At 30.4% G+C, this 22,542-nt stretch overlaps 1 protein-coding gene across 2 annotated transcripts in view; it reads right to left on the reverse strand.

Moving 5' to 3' along the window:
• Tob (Transducer of ERBB2) overlaps window positions 1–22,542 on the reverse strand; it is a 176,814-nt gene that overhangs the window by 49,291 nt on the left and 104,981 nt on the right. Inside the window, exon 1 of one of the 2 annotated variants that reach the window (XM_088256961.1) lies at window positions 5,193–5,643. The exons of the other annotated variant lie outside the window; for it this stretch is intronic. The gene's annotated coding sequence lies outside the window, so the exon portion shown is untranslated. Of the gene's footprint in view, window positions 1–5,192; window positions 5,644–22,542 lie in introns of those variants that run through there. 2 annotated transcript variants of the gene reach the window in all.

Genomic DNA, 22,542 nt, shown 5'->3' on the forward strand with positions numbered 1-22,542 from the left:
TCTCTTCATCAGCTGCATGCTGTGGTAGTGATTGTCCTGACGAAGAGACGGGTACGTCTCGAAACCGGTGGACATAAAAATCTCGGTGAGTGGTTATATAATAATATATTTATTTACTTGACGGTTATGTCACCATATCCAATCATTTTCTAAAATGTTAATAATATTTGTTATAATTTTGTTTTATGTCCCTTCGTAGTGTTGTGATAAGTGCGTTTAGATACCTCGCTGGCGGTCCCGGGTTCGATTCTCGGAGTTTTCAAAATAAATTGAAACAAATTTTACTCTCAAATTTATTTGACATTACAATGAACTGGTATCCGAGGTGCTGGATATATCACCTTGTCTTAATACAAGTAACCATCAAGATAACACTGATTCAAAAGGATGCAGTGATCTATGCGCCACACTAATATTTATTATTATTCACAAAACAAAACATTTATTGATTTGGCAGTCACTTTGTTATCTATCAAATTGTTAAAGAAAACACTTTTTTTACCACTTGAGTTAAATAAAGTACTCAAGTGTCAAAACAAGTATTTTTTTTTACAATTTAATTTTTTTTTTACCACAAAATGAATTCAGAATCAATCTATAAAATTTATAAATATCCATTTTTGATTTAAATTTCACTAGGCAAATAACCCTATTTCTGAAAAATCTATTGAAACACGTATTTCAAAGAATTCAGCATCATTTTGTTTTTGTAAATGGTGTAAAATGTATGGAAACACGCGACATAATTGATTTTTGGTAAAAGTGGTATTTACCAAGTGATTTTTTTTAATAAATATTGTAATTAAATTATTAAAATACAATAGAATAATGAGCATCATTAACAAAGTAAATTGTTATTACGACTCAGTAGACGTTCAGTAGCGACTCAAAAGATAAAGGGAAATTTAAATAGGCCAACTAAGGCTAAGTGAATGCAAATTGTATGCAAATGGTGATAATATAATCATTTTTGGTTAATTTCTCCAATAACAGTGCAATTTCAACTGAGTTAATGTGCACAATATTATACAAACTCCTGCATAATTCGACAATTATAATGACATAACTGTATCGTTTAATGATTTGCAAATTTAAGCAGTAATTACGTTTACAAATTATAGGTCATTATATTATCGCTGGTGTCTTACGCCATTTGTTATCTTCACGTTAACATATCGCTCACTCCTTTCAACAACGTCATATATCAAAAATCGATAATTTTCAGTTGTGCATGTTTTCGGAATGCCCAGAAAATGTACTATATCCCAGCAAAAGCAGGATATTTTTTACTTAATATGTACCCGCTACTGGGCAGAAAGTGTTCTTTTTGCATTTTGAAGAAAAGGTATTGATTAATAATTTTTTTAAATATACTAAATATTTTTCATATGGAGAAAAAAAGGTTATACATAAAAAGATGTGTTGCACAATAAAAGTTCAATAAGTGGCTTGATAATTATTTTAATACATTTCATTATATTCTTAAACTTTAAAAACGATTTCCTGAAAATCAAGTGTTTTGATATATGACGTTGTTGAAAGGAGTGAGCGATATGTTGCATATTGTATTCACTCAATTTAATACTGTATATTTATTAATTATCAAAGCTTACTAAATAAACATCACACCATTATTTCTTTGCGAACATTTTTCGCTCCTTTCACATTCATGATCTCCTTATACACACCCGCCGATTATACCGGCTCCTAACCTAACCACATTTAAGTATATGAGATATTCGAACATGCCAAGTTTTTATCGATCTTCCTCTGCTCCTATTTCCAACTACATTCTTATGCTTCATAAACTCGTTTTACGATAACTAGTTCAAACTTATTTCAACTTTCCTTACGTATTTGTTCCACATGTTCAAACTTTATTTTTAATTATCAAACATTTCTTTATTTTATCTCAATATGTGTATATACACACACATTTATATATATATATATATATATATATTTATATATACATATATATATATATATATATATATATATATATATATATATATATGTATATATATATGTATATATATATATATACATATATATATATATATATATATATATATATATATATATATATATATATATATATATATATATATATATAAATATATTGTTTTGTCAACATAGAGTTAGTACTCCGTTAGTACTAACTCTATGTTGACAATACTGCCATTTTAGTTTTTGCTGTTAGGCTTTTATTTACTAAAACAATCTTTGTCAATCTACATATTTATCTCAATCAACGTGTTGAATTAATTTACATATTTGAGGTTTAAGTAAAGTTGGTTTTTAAAGTAAGTATTTTCATACAATATTTAAAAAAATAGCCTCAAACCTATAACAGTAGAATGTTACGGTGATATATAGTTTTACTAGCTAGTCTTTCAAACGAATATAAAACATGTATAAATGCCCATATGAATTTTAAAAACAATAGTTAAAATACACACGTACATACGTGTTATCAGCATAACTAATGTGTTTTGCATTTACAAAACTATTAAAAATATTTCCACAAAATAATTTCCACGCGTTTCAGAAAAACTGATTTTTTACCGATGTTGTTTGAAAATGTTAACATAACAACAGTGATAAAAACGAGTACAGTATTATTTGAAAAAACAACATGAATACAAATAATAAAAGTATAACAGCTGTTTTATGTTATTGTATTTCAGTAATATAAACGTATATACTTTTATTTACGCTGAGTATATACAGCACAGTATATACATGTACATGTATTATATATACAGTACCGACGTATAACATGGATTTATATGTTTTATTAATCGTACGTTACATGAATGTATTTAAAAAATGTATTTATTATTTGCCTTAGAAAATTCTCGATGTCCTGAAAATTTATCTTGTCATATTTTCTAAATAAGACACCACTAAATCCGATGGATCTTTATGCTCTATTGCCTCATTAATTGACTTTTTTTTTGTATAAAGGTAACAGAAAATAATTAATATGTAGATTAAGGGTTATTAAAATTATAAGCCCATGTTATTATAAAGGTTGTTTTTCATTTTCAGCTGTTGCTATAAACAGCTGTTGTTTGCCAATATATATATATATATATATATATATATATATATATATATATATATATATATATATATATATATATATATATATATATATATATATATATATATATATATATATATATATATATATATATATATACATATATATATATATATATATATATATATATATATATATATATATATATATATATATATAAATATATATATATATATAAAAATATACATTACTGATGAAGTTTACAGTCTGAAATTGTGTATTACAGTTATTTTCTGCAAATGTAACGAGGTTTATTTGAAGACTTAGCGCAGCAATCGTTAAAACAGGTTTCAGGAACAGTTTCAGTGGTTGAATCAGTTATTCGGAAATTACGGTTTTTATAAGGCTTTATCCGTCAGGCTGTAGTCATATTGGATAGACTCGAGCTTCCGGGAAATGTAATAATTATTCTACCGTTACACTTGGAGACAATTTTTCTACTACTGTTTGATCAATTTGTTTGTCTGATTAATTTGTGAAACTAATGAAAAATAATTAATTATTTTTTCACTTTTTCATTAAATGATTTACGGCAAAATCACTTTGTGAGATAATCTTTTTTTACTTCATGTTTTACTTTATAAATACTGCATTTAATAAAAGTAGTATTTAACAAGTGAAACTTATTTTAATTTTTTTAGTATTAATAATATCATTCGTTGATTGAATTATGCTTATTTTATTACGATGCACTAGATTTTGAGTCGATATATACTTAAACTTGAATTTCATACCAACTGTAGGATTGATCACCATACCATATGTAATTTATTATGGAAACACCTTAATGAAAATATTGAGTTGTGACAAGACAAAATATTAATATTTGTACATATCAGTAATTTTAACATATTGCACTCGTATATACGAATATGTAAGAACCAGTAATGGGAAATATATTCCTTTTTTTAAAAATTTGGGTTCGTTCATACAACACTAATCCAGGAAAACAATGATACTTTTAAATAGTTTATAAAACGCCATTTTCGTAAAATACTACTTAAAGTATTATTGATACGATATCATAGAATTTGAGTGCCTTTACACAATTGAAAATTTTAAGCTATAGCGGCGTCATTCATGTTAAAGAGTCACTATTTTATCTAGAAATGTTGAGATTATCTGATTTTATCATTTGTACTGTCGTAATTGAGTCATATTAAGCCGTCTGAAATTGAATCAATCGATTGTAATTTCTTTTGTCAATGTAAAAACAAACGAACCACAAAAAAATGATAACATAAATACATACGTATGTGTTAAGAAATATTTTTTTAGACGTATGTTTATTGATTTGGCGATTATTTTGAAAACACTTATTTGAGTCAACTAGAATGTATATTTTGTTTTTATAAATATGAAAACAAAAATAATTATGACAGTTGTTTCACTTTGTTAGGGGGTATATCTTAATAATATATTAGTTGACATTAGTTTGAGAATGCCCTAAAAAAGTTACACAAAATTTAGTAAACTCATATCATTGTTTGATAACAGTATTTAAAGTATTTGACGTTTGTTTCACTGTATAATAATAATAATAAAACCATTATCCGCACCCCAATGGTGCATAGGGCACTGTGTCATATAAACGCAGTGTTATCTTGATCGTTTACACATGAAGGAAAGGTGATCAGCCCTCCGCTTCAGGTACCAGTCCATGGTAATATTGAATAAATATTACAGTGAAACAGTTTGACTGTATAGAAAATGTAAACAATTATATGGTAAAGAATGCTGAGTGAAAAACCTGGTTTTATTGCAATTTAATGAATTTAGTTCATACTGATAAGGTACTGTTAAGAATCCACGTATTGTTTTGTAGCTGCACGTATATTATTATTGAAACATAATGTATTGCGTCAAACACGCTAAGGTGTAAATTTAGACTATAAACGTATCCAGCACGGCCGCTCGCCGCAAATAGTAGTGGAGTAAATTGCACAGCTAAAATTAACCACCCAGTTACCTAGTTTAACTTTCGGACGGGAATATGGCCGAAAGTCAATAGGGACCCAGACTGGCGCGAGGTACGAGCTTGGATGGAGAGCGGTATAGTAGCATTATAGTAAATAAACGTTACCTCACTGCGTGTTCCTTGTCACTCGTTGCGGGCAGATTGGAGATTCGCGCTCCCGTAGCACAAGGTGGAGCTCTCGATGCAGTGTCCGCCGCGATAGTATCAGGTAATGAATGTAAGAAAAAGTACAAAAATAGTACTAAAAAATCTAGTATTTAACGATCTAATATCTTTAGTTTACAATAATTAAGAAGTGATTATTTTAACGGTATCATGCCGATAAAAGAACTTTTAAAGGGTATCTTTTAATTTTAAGTTTAATATTTCTTTCTTATATCACAGAGGTCGTGTATTTATATATTCTTTTTAATACTTTTACGTAAGATTTAAAAATGTTTTTGAAATTATAAAATAAACTGTATAAAATGAAGTAAAAAAAATATATACGAAGTGCACTCGCGATGATATTCGGCGCTCGAAGGCGTCCGGCCGGGCGGCTGTCGCTCGGGAAACTGTCGGATTCGGCCCGCCGGCGGTCTTATATCGGCCACACTGTTATCTGCGGAACGGCGGGGGGGTGAGGAGCGCGGCTGCTGCGGCTGGGAACGTTGGGCGGGAGACGTCCGCCCGGCGGCAGCTCTGGGCTCTGACTGAGCGGGACTCAGCTGCCCGAGCTCCCGGGGGTGGGGGGCCGCGGCGCCCGGGAAAGCGCCCGGGAAAATCGGCCACCGAGGCGAAATGGCGAACCATCCACAGCTTGACCTTGTGGAGGGGGAGCGAAGAGATCACCCCCTCGTTGAGCTTTAGGCTTAGGGCGTCAACTGTCTCGCTGCATCCAGATGAGCCTTGAGGGTCCATCCTGCGAGTTCTGAACCTAAAACCAGCACTGTACACCGCGTAGAAAAGGCAACGATTGTAAATTTTTACACTATTACATAGTTTGTCAATTCTGACGTCACAAAAGGCGCTTTTTCCTAGATCACGATAAATTGCTAGCAGTTTTCCTTCCCCGCATATTCCTTCAGTTAGACCCCGAGGCTCGACCAATACGTACGAAATACAACCAACACAAACCGAAATAGGTTGTTTGGGTTAAAAAAGTACTACGGCTCGGTTTTATTTATACGTGAAATATTCCGCTAAAAAAAAACTTTTCTGTTCGGTTTTACAGTGTTCTCTTGTTTATTTACAGTGTGCGTATGTGTTCGCGTGTGAAGGGGAAGGTTGTTCAGTGCATCTCGCTCATTTATTACTAGACTGACGTTTCCAAATATATCCATCAGAGATTGTGTTTATTATTATACTTTATAAAATTTATGATTTAAAAAAATAAAAAAAACGTTTAATAGGTGCCATGTTTCAGGACCTTTGTATTTCAAAGTATTATCCATTTCCCCATTCACATAAATTCGTTTCCTTGGCAGTCTGGTATCCTTCATATAACCTTAAGGCTGAATCACCGACTGCCTTTTCTGTTTTCAATACATGAAAGGAGTGTATACAATTTGTATAAAGTAAAACCTCATATTGATCCAAAAATAATAACTATAAAATTACTCCAATATTTTGATTTAATTTAATTAAATTGATTTGGCCATACAAAATATTGATTTATTTTCCTTTAGACCTTTGTAAATTAACACAAACATAAAATCTACAAATCAATATTAAAATATTTATGTGCATATTTTTTTAAAAAGCGAATACGAGTACCGAAAATACAACTGAATATCGATTTTCTGTCTTATGAGCGAATATAAACTCATTTACCGATTGCTTTGAAATTTTGGAAAAATGTTATATTCAAGTACGCGCATGTTTTTATATACACACAGGTAAAAACACCTTTTTATTAAAAAAAATATACTCTAATGGCAGCGCAATCTATTGAACGTAACATAAACATATGCAATGCTAAACGTTGGTCATTGCAGTCAGAGTGTTTCTTAACAGCTGCCGCCACTTTTTGAAATATTTTAGATTGCATTGTTTTATGATAATTTTTAATATTTCCACTGTATCACAAGCATTGAAAATCAAATATAAAAAAATTGTATGACTTTAAATTTTTTTTATCTAACCAAACTAGGTCACAGTAATGCATGGCTGGGTAAAAATAGCAATAATAAAATAGCATTCTCGAAATATTTTGAGTATTTGGAAGTGGCAACTAAAGGTACGTGTATCAGCAGGAAGCGCAATAAAATATTTTGCGAAGCATAAATATTATATATAGGCGGGAAGGCTGTTGTTTGGTAGATATGTTAAGGGCAATGTAAATAATTGAGCATTATTTATAATGCCCAGGCAATTCAAAAAGTGCACAAAGAGATATAAGAAAATAATAAATTAAATAGAAAATATTTCATTGCCCGGGCATTATGTGTAATGCTGACAGTCTAGTGGGTAAATTGAGAGATTAAAGGATGTACTATATCATAAAACTAATATTCGTATATTTAGCAAACAAAAAAGTAAGGTTTGACTGCCCAATTTCCATCAATTAATCAAGTACAATGAAAAATAAAAGTAATATTATATTAACCAGAGAATGTAATAAATTATCGTAAATAATTACAAATATATGTGACCAAGTTTTTAGTTAAGTGAGGTTACCCAATTTCTATCAATCAACAAAATACCCTGAGAAATAAAAACAGTAAACTCCCCTTTGACGTAAATGTTTTTATATTGTATTTTAATTTAATAATGACTCATTTCAGTCATATCGGTTGGTTAAAATGTAATAATAAAATTCAAATCCTTAACCCCCTACAACGTTCCCTTCGATATCGCGGAACCTATCTCAAAGTTAAAGAGGGGGTTACTGTTTTAACAATACTCAAACAGTGAAATAAATTATCGCAAATAATAATTTAAATATATATATATATATATATATATATATATATATATATATATATATATATATATATATATATATATATATATATATATATATATATATATATATATATATATATATATATATATATGTATATATATATATATATATATATATATATATATATATGTATATATATATATATATTTATACATATATATATATATATATATATATATATATATATATATATATATATATATATATATATATATATATATATATATATATATATATATATATATATATATATATATATTTATGAATATACTTAAATCTATCTAAAAAAATGTTCCTCGTATTATGGACCAGGGCTGCTTTTTTCAGTGACTAAGATGATGAATAGCGAGAAGTATCACCCAATTCTACTGGATAAGGTACTACCAAATCAAATGGTTATGGAATATTTCAGCAGGATTTTACCCCCTTCAAAAGTTAAATTTCTATATCCCCTATTTTATTTATAAAGAACGTTAATATAAGCGCGCCTTTGAGATAGCATTATACAAAAACGGCGCTTTCTAAATTATTTTTATTATCACAATATTACATAAAAATCAATGTTAAAGAAATATTTTTTTACAAAAAGAAATTCCAAGCTATAAATGATTCTATGAAGAAAAAAAACATCGATTTATACCACAATAGAAAAAGTAATAGGGGTGAGAATGTTGGGAAGTTCTCATATATCACAAAGGTTTTTTTTTCTTTAAAAGCCTCCACCGCTCTTGGGAAAAGTGATAGATGTGAAATATAATACCTAATACATCACATTTTGCTTAATGATACCGAAATATAAATAATATTTACTCTTCAGGCACTCTGTACGTTATACAAACATTTCATATTTCTACTTCGCCTACACCTTGTTTCCCTTAAAAGAAAATATCATAACAGATACACACAATGAATGAGTAATGACAAAGAATACAAATTTGATGGTGGTATTTCTAAAATACGGGCTTATGATTTTAAAACTGTTGGCCTTGTGGTAACTACCATTTTGAGCAATTTATCCATTTAAACAAACAATGATATCGTCTACTTTTTCATATAGAAAACAAACATTTAATGGTGGTCAATTTTTTAAAACAAATTGTATTTTTTAACGTATTATTTTTTTATTGATATATGTCTGGAGCCTAGAACTCCATGATAGGGAAATTGTGACAAATAGAAAGAGAAAGAGATTATGGGTTAAGTTTTGATGTTGAATTAGATAGAAAGAGTGACAAATGAACGAGTATTTTGAGAGGAGTGATATAAAAATGTATGTTATAAAAAAAACGATTGAAAAAAAGAAAAAAGAAGATGAAAAGACTGCAATAATAGTGGACGAAATAAAGATAATATTTGGCATAGAAGACCTACAAGGAGCTATGAGGATATTTATATATATATATATATATATATATATATATATATATATATATATATATATATATATATATATATATATATATATATATATATACCTACCTCCATAGCTTATGGTTATAGCGTTTGGCTACCGTGCTGGAGGTCCCTGTTTCGATTCCCAATATAAATATTAGTGTGTAAGTGTTTTTATAATCTTATGCTTAATTCATATTTCCATGAACTGGTACTTATATTATGTCGTAATTAACTTAATATCAATGATATAATTGAATCAGCTTTATATCAAACAAAGCCTTGCACCAAAGGTGAGAAAAATATATATTCCCCTGTTCCGTTAATACGTAGACTGACGTAAAAAAACAAGATGTACTTTTTTTCTTGAAGAGTAGTTACGTCCCTGACGCAAATACCTATCCCAACGGTGTTTCTACTTTTGGGAACAGTCCTAGAACGCATCTTTTGTGATGTCCTTTACGTATTTCGTCACATTTGCCTTCATCTTGGAAATCGTCTCAAATCTTCTTCCTCTCAAACGTTTTTTGAGCTTGGGGAACAAGTAGAAGACAGATTAGGTTAGTAGGTTGGGTGGGGAAGAACAGTGATCGAGTGTTTGGCCAGAAAACCCTGAGTACTGAAACCTGAATGGGCTGAAACTGATGATACAAAAAATCTCTCGACAATGCTACACTCACGCAAAAAAATGGATTCTCAATCATGATTTATTAAAAAAACATTTTTTATTTCGTGTAAATATTTAGAAAGGGTTCGCAGATAGGTGAGAATATATATCGCTCATTCCTTTCAACAACGTCATATATCAAAAATCGTAAATTTTCAGTTGTTCATGTTTTTGGAATGCCCAGAAAATGTACTTCATCCCAGCAAAAGCGGCATATTTTTTACTTAATATTTACCCGCTACAGGGCAGCGTTGTTTTTGTATTTTGAAGAAAATGTATTGTTTAATAATTTTTTTAAATAAACTTAATATTTTTTAAATGGAGAAAAAACATTTAGGTTTCTCCAAAAAAGAACTGTTGCATAGTAAAAAGTTCAAAAAGCGGCTTGTTATTTATTTTTAATACATTTAATTATATTCTCAATCATTAAAAACGATCTCCTGAAAAATCAAGTTTTTTGATATATGACGTTGTTGAAAGGAATGAATGATATGTAAGGGTAAAGGGTAACGATGAATACACGTGCGAACGTAATCCATATAAACGAAGTATACGATATAACACCATATTAAATTATATTTTTTGTAATATATGTAAAACTTTATTTATTCTGATTGTAGATTCCCTTACTATCGTAAAGCAATAAAAATAATATAAAAATAGAATGCACAGAATGTTTATAGCAGTAATTTAATAAATTATTTAATTCTTTTGTTGAAGAAAAATTATGTTGAAATAAGTGAAAAGAAACGTGAGTCGGAAACAGCGATAATGCATTTTATTAAAAGTTAGAGTGATGGAAAATTTTAAATCAATATTATGTTATTTTTATGACTTATGCCAGTTTTTATGACTCCAGCGTCATTTAGAAAAAAACGTTTTTACAATTACAATCATATGAAATAACAAGTAGGTACATGAAAAGGTAATGTAAACAGACGTTTACTCGTATTCATAAATCATATTAAAAGTGGCAATAAATTATAGAAAATTATATTTATGTAACATAGCGACTATTCTAAAGGCAAATAATCAGTTATAGCAAATTTGATGGATACAGCAAAGTTATAGATTTTGCCTTACAGCAAAATCTAAATTAACAATATGCAATGGAGTCCTGCTACCAACCGTAATGTATGAAAGTAACAGATTAATATAACTTCCTAAATGTGAGCCGTGTGGTTGTCAATCGTGGGTAGAATCGTGAATCTATGACAGGTCGTAAGCCCTGAAATATCCAGACATCCATATTCTTCTTCTTCATGTATGTTGAGATGTTAATTCAAATAACTCCAAAGCGAATAAGGTAACAAAGATTCGGAAATAAAGATTTTTTTTTTAATAATTTAATAACTTTTTTGTGTGTCCAAATCTTTGTCATTCCATTTCTCTTTTTTATTTTATGTTTTATTTTAATTAAAATAAATTATTATCAATAAATTAAAAATCGTAGTTTTAAATCTTGACTTGTCAAGACTTAAATTAAGCAATTAATTATTCATATCTGTAGGTAGGCTAGTTAATTAATAGTAGAGTAAAGAAAGGGGTGGGTTTACCAACCCTGAGGTAAGGTAAGGGTGGTAGACCTAAAAGTGTCCCGGGTCTAACTTAATTACAGGCCCAAAACTTGTTTCATCCCTGTCAATTCTGAGATGAAAGGTTATTATTTTAGGGTAAAAGTCAATTTTTCACTAGAGGGAAAATTTATCTGAGTAAAAGTACATTTATATCTCTCAATACAAAATTTTTCATTGTGTTTTAAAGATTATTTTAAAATAAATTGTAACTTTCATAAAACATTTTTTTAATTGGTGGATATTTTATTTCTTTCGAGAGATCCTTTTGTATTGTTAAATGTTTATAAGCCTTAATAATTTTATGGGAATCTTAGATGGATAATGAAAAACAGTAAAGTAAATAAAGCCTTCTTAAATTTTAGAATGTTGATGGTGTTATCTTAAAAATATCTGATGTAAAAAAAACAAACAATATCTATTAAAAAAACACCTTAAATATTTATTTGAGCATTGTTTGGCTGCAACTTTGTGAATATTTATATAAACTATTTAAATTATTTGAATAATTATTGAATGTTAAAAAAGCAGTAAAATTATGCAAAAATTATGAATGTAAAAATGTTTAAAATAAAAATGTAATACGAAAAAAGATAAATCAAAACTGCTAATATTGCCACATGTCCATGCTTTTAAAGCTGTTTTTAGGTTAAAACTTTTCATCAACCTCTCCTGGTTGCTTGGAAGTCAATGTGTTTGTAGACCATCCGAGTTTGGTAGATGTATTGAAGCCCCAATAATTAATTATTATTTTAAGGTCATATAACTATTGTTTTAACATATGTAATGGCATGTTATAGCATATTTAATGGCTTGGCTGTCAATTGTCAATAATTTTATTGCCATTAAATTTCTTCATAGCAATTAACGTAGCATCGACGTCAATATATCCAAAGTATATAAATTGTTTTTGTATAGTGTGTAGTCTACAGAAAATGCAAATATGCGAAGAAAATTTAAACACCAGCTGTGTTAGTATAACACACATGATACCAACGCAAGGCGATAGCAAATGGTGTATGTATAAAAGTATTGTGACGATAAAAGAGAATGACGCCAAGAAAATTGCAATTTGTTTCACACATCATATGCACTATCAAAAGGATAAGTATCGAGTCGCTAAATGTTGTTTTGATAAGCTTAACTTGACTTCAATTTTTGACTACCTTCGCATTTTGAAACCAGCTGTAGATACGTATTTTAAAAAAAATATATTATTGTTAAAGATCCGTCCGCCTCCGTAGTGTTATGGTCAGTACGCTCGGCTACCGTTCTGGAGGTCCCGGGTTCGATTCCCAGAGGAGGGGTCTAATAAATATAAGCGATTTTTTCACTTTAATATTTCTTCAATATTACCCTACACTAGTACCTGAAGTGGAAGGCTGAAGACCTTTCCTTCGTGTGTCAACGATCAAGATAACACTGCGTTTATACGATGCCGTGCCCTATGCACCATTGGGGTGCGGATAAAGGTTCGAATTGTTAAAGACAAAAAATGTTTGTTTATTATTACTTATGTGGAAATTGAGGCAATCTTACAGCCACGATACTTGTTGATTTGATATTGAAGTTCGTAATTGAGCCCTAGCCTATGAAATATAGTCTTAGTTCAAGGAAATTCCATTTTTTACAACAAATTTTAAAAACATTTCATGAAGGTTTTTGTTAGTAAATAAACTTAAACTTGTTGGTGAATTAATTTCAACACAGATGTCTCTTCAGAAGTAGCACACGCTTAATGTTTTTAATGGAAACATAAATATAAATTCTCGTAAATTCTGGACTACTGTAGTGGTCGTGGGTTGAATGGTGTATGTTATACGTGCACAAAGTTATTACTTAAATCAGCCGTAATCAGGTAGTAAGCCCTGTAAATTGCCAGATTCTTTTTGATCTATGTTGAAATATAAATAATAATATTCCACAAGGCACATTTCATTTTAAAACTTCAAGTTGAAAATACATATGGTTTAAAATATGGATATATTTCAAGAGGTTAACGCAACAATACCGAAATTCTAAAAATCTGGATTTAGACTACCGATGACTCCATCCAATAATTACAATAAAAAATAGTCGCTATAAGTAATGCGATTTCAAATTAGCGACTTATCTGAACTTACTAAATTAAATTAAATATTTGGAGAAGAAAGAAATGTATTTACTAATTAATTGACTTATTTTTCATCATACAGATAAAAAAATTACAATAATGTGCCCTGAGTTTTGCCGTACCTAGAGACATTTTGAAAATTCTTATTAATATGAAAGAATATTTGAAATTGTTTTACTTAGTAAATACCACTATTTTTAAAAATCTACTGTGACACGTGTTTCGATGCATTCCGCATCATTTTCAAACATCGATACGGTTAGGATAGATTTTTCCACAAAGTGACTGCCGAATCAATTAATGAAATGAAAGAATATTGTTTACTACATGCAATTATATACAACATGGCCGAATGAAGCTCTCTTTCAGATTTACCTACCTCCATTATTCATTTGTCAATAACTCTTTTATATTTAAACTTTATAAAAAAAACAACTTTGTTTTAAACCATTTTTTATTGGTACACTTTAAAAATAAATAGTGGTTAAAACAAAGTTGTTTTATTTTACAAAGTTTATAAAATGTGCCACATATAAACTTTATATTTAGTTTGAAAAAATACTTTACGGATAATGGAAGCGAGTTGTACAACTTGATTGCATAATAATCAAAGTATATACTTTAATACAAAAATTAACAAGGATGCTGCTCCAAAGCACAGCGAAGAAAAAAATAAGGCATTTCGATAAAACCCTCCTGATTATTTTTTCAACTCCAGAAATATCGTAGGTACGATCGCTATTTATTTGAGTATGTGCCCTATATTTCTACGCTGAAATGTATGAAATGAGGGTAGGGGGTTCTTTTATATTTACTTAGTTCGAAATGAAGGTTCAGTAGAATTACAACCCGAGAAGAAACACGAGTTGCCGTCACAATCTTATTCAGATTTATTTTCACAATAAGGCAGAAAATTCGCACGAATGAAATGGGTGCTCGGTAATTGGAAAAGGTTTCCTTACATGTTTCGAACCTAATTATTTGATAAATAAACTTAATTACGTGAAAATTAACACATAAGGGATGTGTGATTTTGTAATTTACTTCTGCCCGTTGACAAAATGTATTATATTTAACATACAAGTTCATATCCAGTACTCTTTTCAACAACGTTTTTAATGTTTAAAAATATAATAAAATCTTTTAAAAATAAATATCAAGCTACTTTTTGAACTTTTTCTGTGTAACAGATCTTTTAAAGTAAAACCTGAAAGTTTTTTCTCCATTTGAAAAATATTTAGAATATTTAAAAAAATAATTAAACAATACCCTTTCTTCAAAATGCAAAAACAACACTTTCTGCCCTGTAGCGGGTAAATATTAAGTTAAAAATATACCGCTTTTGCTGGGATATAGTGCATTTTCTGGGCATTCCAAAAACATGCACAACTGAAAATCAACGATTTTTGATATATGACGTTGTTGAAAGGAGGGAGCGATATGTTTAAGCCCAAATTTCTAATTTCGCCCATGATTCATGACGAAATAATTCATTATTACATTTTGACATCTCAACATAGATGTAGAAGAATATGAACATTTGGGTAATTACAGGTCTCATGACCTGACATGGGCTGGTTAAGTGATAACACTTGTCATGTCAAACATATCAAACACTTTATACGTGTTTGACATTCACCATTCTATCCATGATTGTCAACCACACTACTGAAATTTTTTGAACTCATACATACGTATATCATCAATCTCACAAGGCTTCAAGATTGAGTTCCCAACAACCATCTATGGTTGGATTGAGGAAATTTTTATTTAGCTAAAACTCTTTTATTTAGATGTACGCAAGATCAGAACCGGTTTATTTTATATACTTGGGAGATGCTTGAAAAATGATTTTCAATTTTTATGCAGCTTATAATTTTTTATAAATCTTTATTTAAAAATACAGGATTTGTCTCCACTTAGAAGTTTTTAAAAAAGTCTAACTTTAGGTGATGCCCGAAATAAGAGTACGGTTGTCAATCATGGGTAGAATAGTGAATAATACACGTGTATAAGGTGATCACTTAAACCAGCCTATGACCGGTAGTAAGCCCTGTAAATGCTCAGCCTTCGTATTCATTTTCATCCATGTTGAGATATCAATTAAATATTGATTCATTATTTGTCGACATGCTTTTGTTTACTCTGCGCCCGCCGAAATGCTATCAACAGCTGTTCGTAGCACAAGTATGACCAGATGTTCGTATGGTATATCTGACGTACGTAAACGTCAGCAATGCATGGTCATACATTTTACTAAATACTGACAAAGAATTTTAATTCAAATTTACTTGGTAATTACTATTATTTCTTAAAATCTATTGTGTCACGTGTTTCGATGGGTTCAGAAAAATTATCATACACCGTATATGAAGCTTAGTCTGCAACATTTTGAGTGTGTCCAAATACTTGTTCACAAAATCTGGATTATCTCCAATTACAGGAGTTATTTCATATTATTTTTTTACATCTCATCAAAGATGAAGAAGAATATGGAAGTCTGGGCATTTACGGGGCTGACGACCGTCATAGGCTGGTTAAAGTGATCACTTTACACACGTGTAACATTCACCAAGATGTCTCTAGTGAAGTTCTAGTGATTCAAGAACAATGTTTCTAAATTGGTTCATATATATAGAACTTCCAAGAATTTGAGTACTGTGGTTGTCAATAATGGGTTGAATTGGTGAATGTTACACGTGTGTAAAGTGATCACTTAAACCAGCCTATGACGGTCGTCAGCCCCGTAAATGCCCAGACTTCCATATTCTTCTTCATTTTTGATGAGATGTCAAAAAATAATTGGCTTGGTCTAAGTTTAAGAGTCGTGCCTTTGAAACATTGAAGGAAGAAGAGGAGGTAAAGTTGTTTGTTATTTTGTATCAATGGTAACATAAACAATACTCGTATATGGGAGAGGTGTGACTTATTGTCATGTTTTGAAAGATATTATTATTTTGTAGTTTGTTGTGAAAGGGTTTATTATTTTAACTCTAGAATTGAGACAAACTTCAGAGTTTCAGATACGGTGTTAAACAATGCTTAACATGTGTAATAACATGGTAGTTACCAATTAAAATTAAAACTTATAATTGATAGATAATACTACAAAATCATTGGTAAGTCAAATTGTGAATTTCACTAGATGGTAAGTAGTCAAAAATGTCCATATATTCCTGCTTGTGAGTAGGTTTACTCTTTATGCTTAAATTACTAACTGTTTTATTTGTCAACCTAGGTTTTATGTAAAAACCGATAGAGATCACACAATTTTAATCAAATTCAATGAACTAAATTCATACCATTTGGAAGAAAAACGAGTTGAAAAAATTAACTGCAAACACATTACTAATTATTAGAAACACAGTATTTAAAAGTGTCGGGTTGTGGTCCCGTGGTTAGCGTCGCGGACTCCTAATTGATAATTTGATACCTATTTCTAATAAGGCTAACAGAATGTATGAAATTGAAATATTTGTGTACATAATCTTCTTCTTCTGTAACCCGTTTTTAAGAGGGATTAGCCTCCTGCAATGTCGATTCCCAGCTATCGACTCATCTCTTTGGTGGTCTGCCCGAGAGTCATCTACCTTGGGGTTGGCCGTACAGTGCGATGTGGGGGAGTCTGGATGGTTCCATTCTCCTCACATGCGCATACCATTGTCTCCTTCGTTGTCTTCCCCACCTAACGACATCTTCGATCTCGCATATTTCCCTGATCCTGGCGTTAATTATTGTATCTCGTAAATAATAAAAAAAAAACAATTATTTCTCTTTATTACAAAAAAATTGTTTCAAAACCTATGGAAATTTTTAAAAAAATATAAAAATTATAATTTCTTAATTAAATTATGATAAAGGTAAAATCATACCGATTTTCTGCTTCAAATTTCGATGTTTTGATAATAATAAGGAATCCACAAGTCAATATCATAAATCAAATACAGTGTTTGTTTCTTAAAACATTTAGTCAACTCAATATTGACAAACTTTGTTTATTAAACATTCAGTTGAATAAACTTGTGTTAAGCTGTCGAATGTCTAATGAAAATCCGTAAGCATGATGTCATGAGTCAACAAAAGAGTCATTAAAGTTGTTTAAAAAAATGATAGATTCCAAAGTATATAATGTGGAGGAAGTGGAGTGAAGTACATTGATATCTGTCTGGAAATAATTTCGCATTAAATGTAAGTTGTTATAATTTTTTATTTCTATATGTTTTTATTTATAAATTATTCTACATAAGTATATCAGATATATCATCTATAGAGTGAATAATAAAACACTGACTCAGTAACTCATTGATGATATATAAATAAATATATAAATTTGAGACAAGCATGTTCTTTACAAATTCCCAACTGAGAACACCATCCTCGTCTAAGAATTACAAAACTTTCATAATTTTTACAATATTAGAAAGGAATATAAAAACAGTGTTTAAATATGTTACATGTTCAAAAATTAATGCGATATGGATGTTCAATAATGGGCAGAATGGTGAAAGTTATAAAAGTGTATAAAATGACCACATAAGTCTGCCAAAGACTTGGTCGTAAGCCTTGAAATGCTAAGAATTCCATATTCTTTCGTATGGATACGATAGATTCTTCATCTCAAGTTTGAGACACCTATAATATAAAATATATATTAAAAATATTTTTTAAAATTATTTTTGCCTTTGAAATGAATTGGTCCGTGCGTTAAGTTACCATGCCGAAGGTCCAGGTTCGATTCCTAGGAGGGTTAAAATAAATATAAGTGAAATCATAAGTGAAATCATAATTCAAAACATAAGTAAAATCACTCTCATATTTATTTCATATCATAATGGGCTGCGTACAAGAAGCGTAGGACTGATCACCTTATCTTCATCCAATTAACTAACATGATAACGATATGTACCATTAAATCCTGGTAAAGGTTTTTTTTGGTTAGAAGTTATTCCTACGCAAAGTATTAAACCGACCAATAAATACTTGTGCATGCTATTAATATCTTATCCGAACGGATCAGAAACCATAAATCTCATAGGGGTGTAGGATTTTCTGGATTTTCCTGTGCATTCCCATGCTTCCTTGGAACGCGGTTCTTATTAACCCAATACCATTCAGGAAACCTCGAAACGACCATTTGACATGCAACTTTATGCCAACTAAGGGAAGGCTTTCTAGAGAAAAAAAAACGATTTTTGCCATTTATAGTAAACGACACCATTATCGTCACATTTCATAAAAAAAAATACATTTTCCTAGTAATACATATCATAGTAAGTAGCTAATCAAAATTGAGATTGAATATATCATATTTTTTTTTTCTTTATTTAAAATTCTTTTGCATTACATAAATTAAAAAATAAAAATATATTTATAAAAAATAAAAATGAATTCAAAAAAAGATCCCACAAAGGCATGGCCTGTGTGTGGGTATACAAAATAAAATAGTCATATATATGAGTTAATTAACCAACTAACTACATATTACTTAATATCATCCTGGACTAGCACTGGACTGTCCATACTTTTTGTCCATAACCAGTTATCCCGAAAATAAAGTAGTCAAGAAACATATTTCCAGCAGATACGAAAAAAAATTGTATTTCCTATATGTAGGTCGGTAATAGTGTTTCTTACTTTATGTCATTATGGGTCGCCCAGATTTTATTTGACTATTATATAAATATCTTTTTGTTTTTCCTCCGACCCTTCCCTAAATCCTATTCTATTCTGACCCAAGTGACCATCCCCTAGCAGGTAACGATGTGCCATCTTATCACACACTGTCATATTTGCCTATATACTTAAATATATACGATTTTCCGTTTGGGGAATGAATAGAACCATAAATCAGGGAAGTTTCTTCCACAATATAGTGACCTGATATGTCGAGAGGTCAGATTTGAGTGAATAGTCTAATGAAGTAGCCAAGGGAAGAATTTTCATGAACTCAATTGACGGAATGTTATGTTCATTAAATGTTTGATCAGATAAATAAAAGGTAAGCCGTAATTAAGTGAACGATTAAAAGGTAATGCCATTTTTATATTTCCTTATATATTTTAGTTTTAATGATTAAAGAAAACACTTGTTTTTTACCACTTGAGTTTTATTATAGACTACATGTTTCAGAAGTTAAACTTCCATCATTCAGGTCTGTATAATAACTAAAATATAAAATATAAAATTGTTCTATAAATAAGGAGAGGTAAGGAGAAGGGGTTAGTCAAGGGACGGAATTTGAAAACAAAGGAAAAATGGAAAGCAAAGGTGAAGAATTTTGAAACAATATATTATCTAATACATTATTATTAGAATTTAGGTTTTTTTGGATTTCTAAATTTTTAAGATAATTCGTAATTTGGCCTTTATATGGAACAAAGTGTATTAATTTTAATTTATGAGAGTGAAATGAGTGATTAGTATCTATTATGTGATTTGCGAATTCCGAAAAATAATTACTAACAAGACCGCTATGATGTTCTTTGTAACATGTCTTACCACAAAGTTAATGCTGAAACAATAAATAAAATATTTTAGTTTTTATTTAAATATACTAATAAAACACTTGTACAAGTCAATTTTTCAAGTTTATTAATGTAAACACGACTACTTTCGACAACTACAGATGTTCACATCAACAAAGATGGCTGTTATGAACTAATATGTGCTGTCTCATGAGATTGATCATATATCTAGGAGTTTCGAAAATTTGAGCTGTGTCATGGGTAGAATGGTGAATGTTGCACGTGCTTAAAGTGATCACAAATCCAGCCTATAACAAGTCATAAGCCCTATAAATTCCCATACTTCATTATTATTATTTATCAAAATCTATTGTGAAAAGTGTTTCGATGCATTTCGCAGAAATTTTGCAGAACGCATCGAAACGCGCTTTACAATAGATTTGAAGAAATAATAGTAGGGTAGACTGGGTACGGTTGAAACAAAGGACGGTTGAAACAGAGCAAATATCTTGCGAACCGTATGCGGTAGGGTGAAGGGTCCAAGGGACGAACAAAGCGGACAACAAGTTCAAACACGAATATCAGTGTTGCATCGCTCGCCGCACGGTGCAATTGCTTGTAGGAGGTCCTATTGTATTTTGATAACCAAAAGTAAGTATTTTTGTTCTGAGAATTTTCCTTTTATTACGGTTTCTCTTGAAACGATATTATTGAGTATGATTTCGTGTTTGAAATGAAGCTTGTAGAACACGATATAGTGATTAATTTTAATGTGCCATTATTGTTAACATTACTATTTTCTGTTTTCCACCTAAAGGAGGGGTTGGGGACGGTTGAAACATTTTTTGTGGGTACGGTTGAAACAACATGTTTTTTCAGTTCTTCTGTTTTCTAGATGCCGAGAGTACGCGCAAGAAAGACTTCGAGAGAGGAGGTCGACTTGTCGAGGTATACATACGCTTTTGAGGAGGTTAAAGCAGGAGATTCACTGCGAAAATCGGCGGAGAAGCATGGATTAAACTACTGTTCGCTCATTAGGTATATATATGAAAGCGAGATGCATCTGGTGAAGAAGAAAATGGGATATGAACCCCACAACGAAGTTTTTAATAAAGAGCAGGAGCAGGAGCTTGCAAAATACTTGCTACTAAATAAAACAGAAAAAGAAGAGATAAGAAAGGAGCATGAAATAAGGTTGAAACGGATGAAAACTAAGTAAGTCAAGAAAAGATTGGATGGAGGAAAAAGTAGAAGGATCGTTAAAGGAAAAAATAATCATAATACGCAACAGGAATCATCATCAGAAGAGGACGAGTGTTATTGTCTTGATTGTCTGTCACTGTATTCAGAGAGCAGATCCGGTGAAAAGTGGATACAGTGCACCACTTGTAAATTGTGGGCTCAAGAAGACTGCACAAAAGGTGGTCTTAGCTATTTTTGCCACAATTGCGACTCGGAATGATCCCAAAGCTAGATTTTCGCTTGATTTATGACTAATCAAAATGAAAGAAGTGTTTCCTTTTGGTTTATTCACAGATAATTTTCGTTCGATTTGTTTTTTTTTAAATGCCAATGTTTTTAGTTGTTTTTGTTCATTACATATCTGTAGACTGATGAATATTGTCATGCGGTGCCATAATTATTTATAACACAAAAATAAATAATGAATAAAACGTCTTACAATATTAAATATTGATTTATTTGCGTGTGTTTCAACTGACCCCAATCACTGTTTCAACTGCCCCTGGTATGGGAACGGTTGAAACAAATCGGATATACTTTTTAAATTTGATCTCCCACTAAAAATAACACACCAGGTACTGCAATAATACTTCCCATTAGTAGACAGAAACACGCTCTTGTATTTAATGCATCTTCATCATCGCTTGACTTGTAAAGAGCAATACTATGGACAATATAAGCAAAATTGTTTCAACCGTACCCAGTCTACCCTACTATAGAACGGGACTACTTAAACTTTGATGTGTTACTTGAGCCCAGTATTTTTATTTATTTTGATCGTGGTATCGATCGAAGTAGCGTGACAATATGTGTCACCTGTCAGGAAAACAATGAATCATGTCAATACGTTCATTATTGTAAACCAAATACAGATTTCATTTTTTCTTGTACTGGGCTCAAGTAACACATCAAAGTTCAAGTAACCCCGTCCTACGGTATTGATTAAGTTAAAATTTAAATTTAAAATGAATAGATTTTACCACAAAGTGACTGCCACATCAATTAATAAAAAAAATATAAAATTAACTTTTGAGTGGAGAAACCCCATATTTGTGA

The sequence above is a fragment of the Brachycentrus maculatus genome, unplaced genomic scaffold (assembly GCF_059751285.1).
Source record: "Brachycentrus maculatus isolate JH-2025_06_01 unplaced genomic scaffold, ASM5975128v1 h1tg000069l, whole genome shotgun sequence".
In the NCBI taxonomy this organism is placed as follows: Eukaryota; Metazoa; Arthropoda; class Insecta; order Trichoptera; family Brachycentridae; genus Brachycentrus; species Brachycentrus maculatus.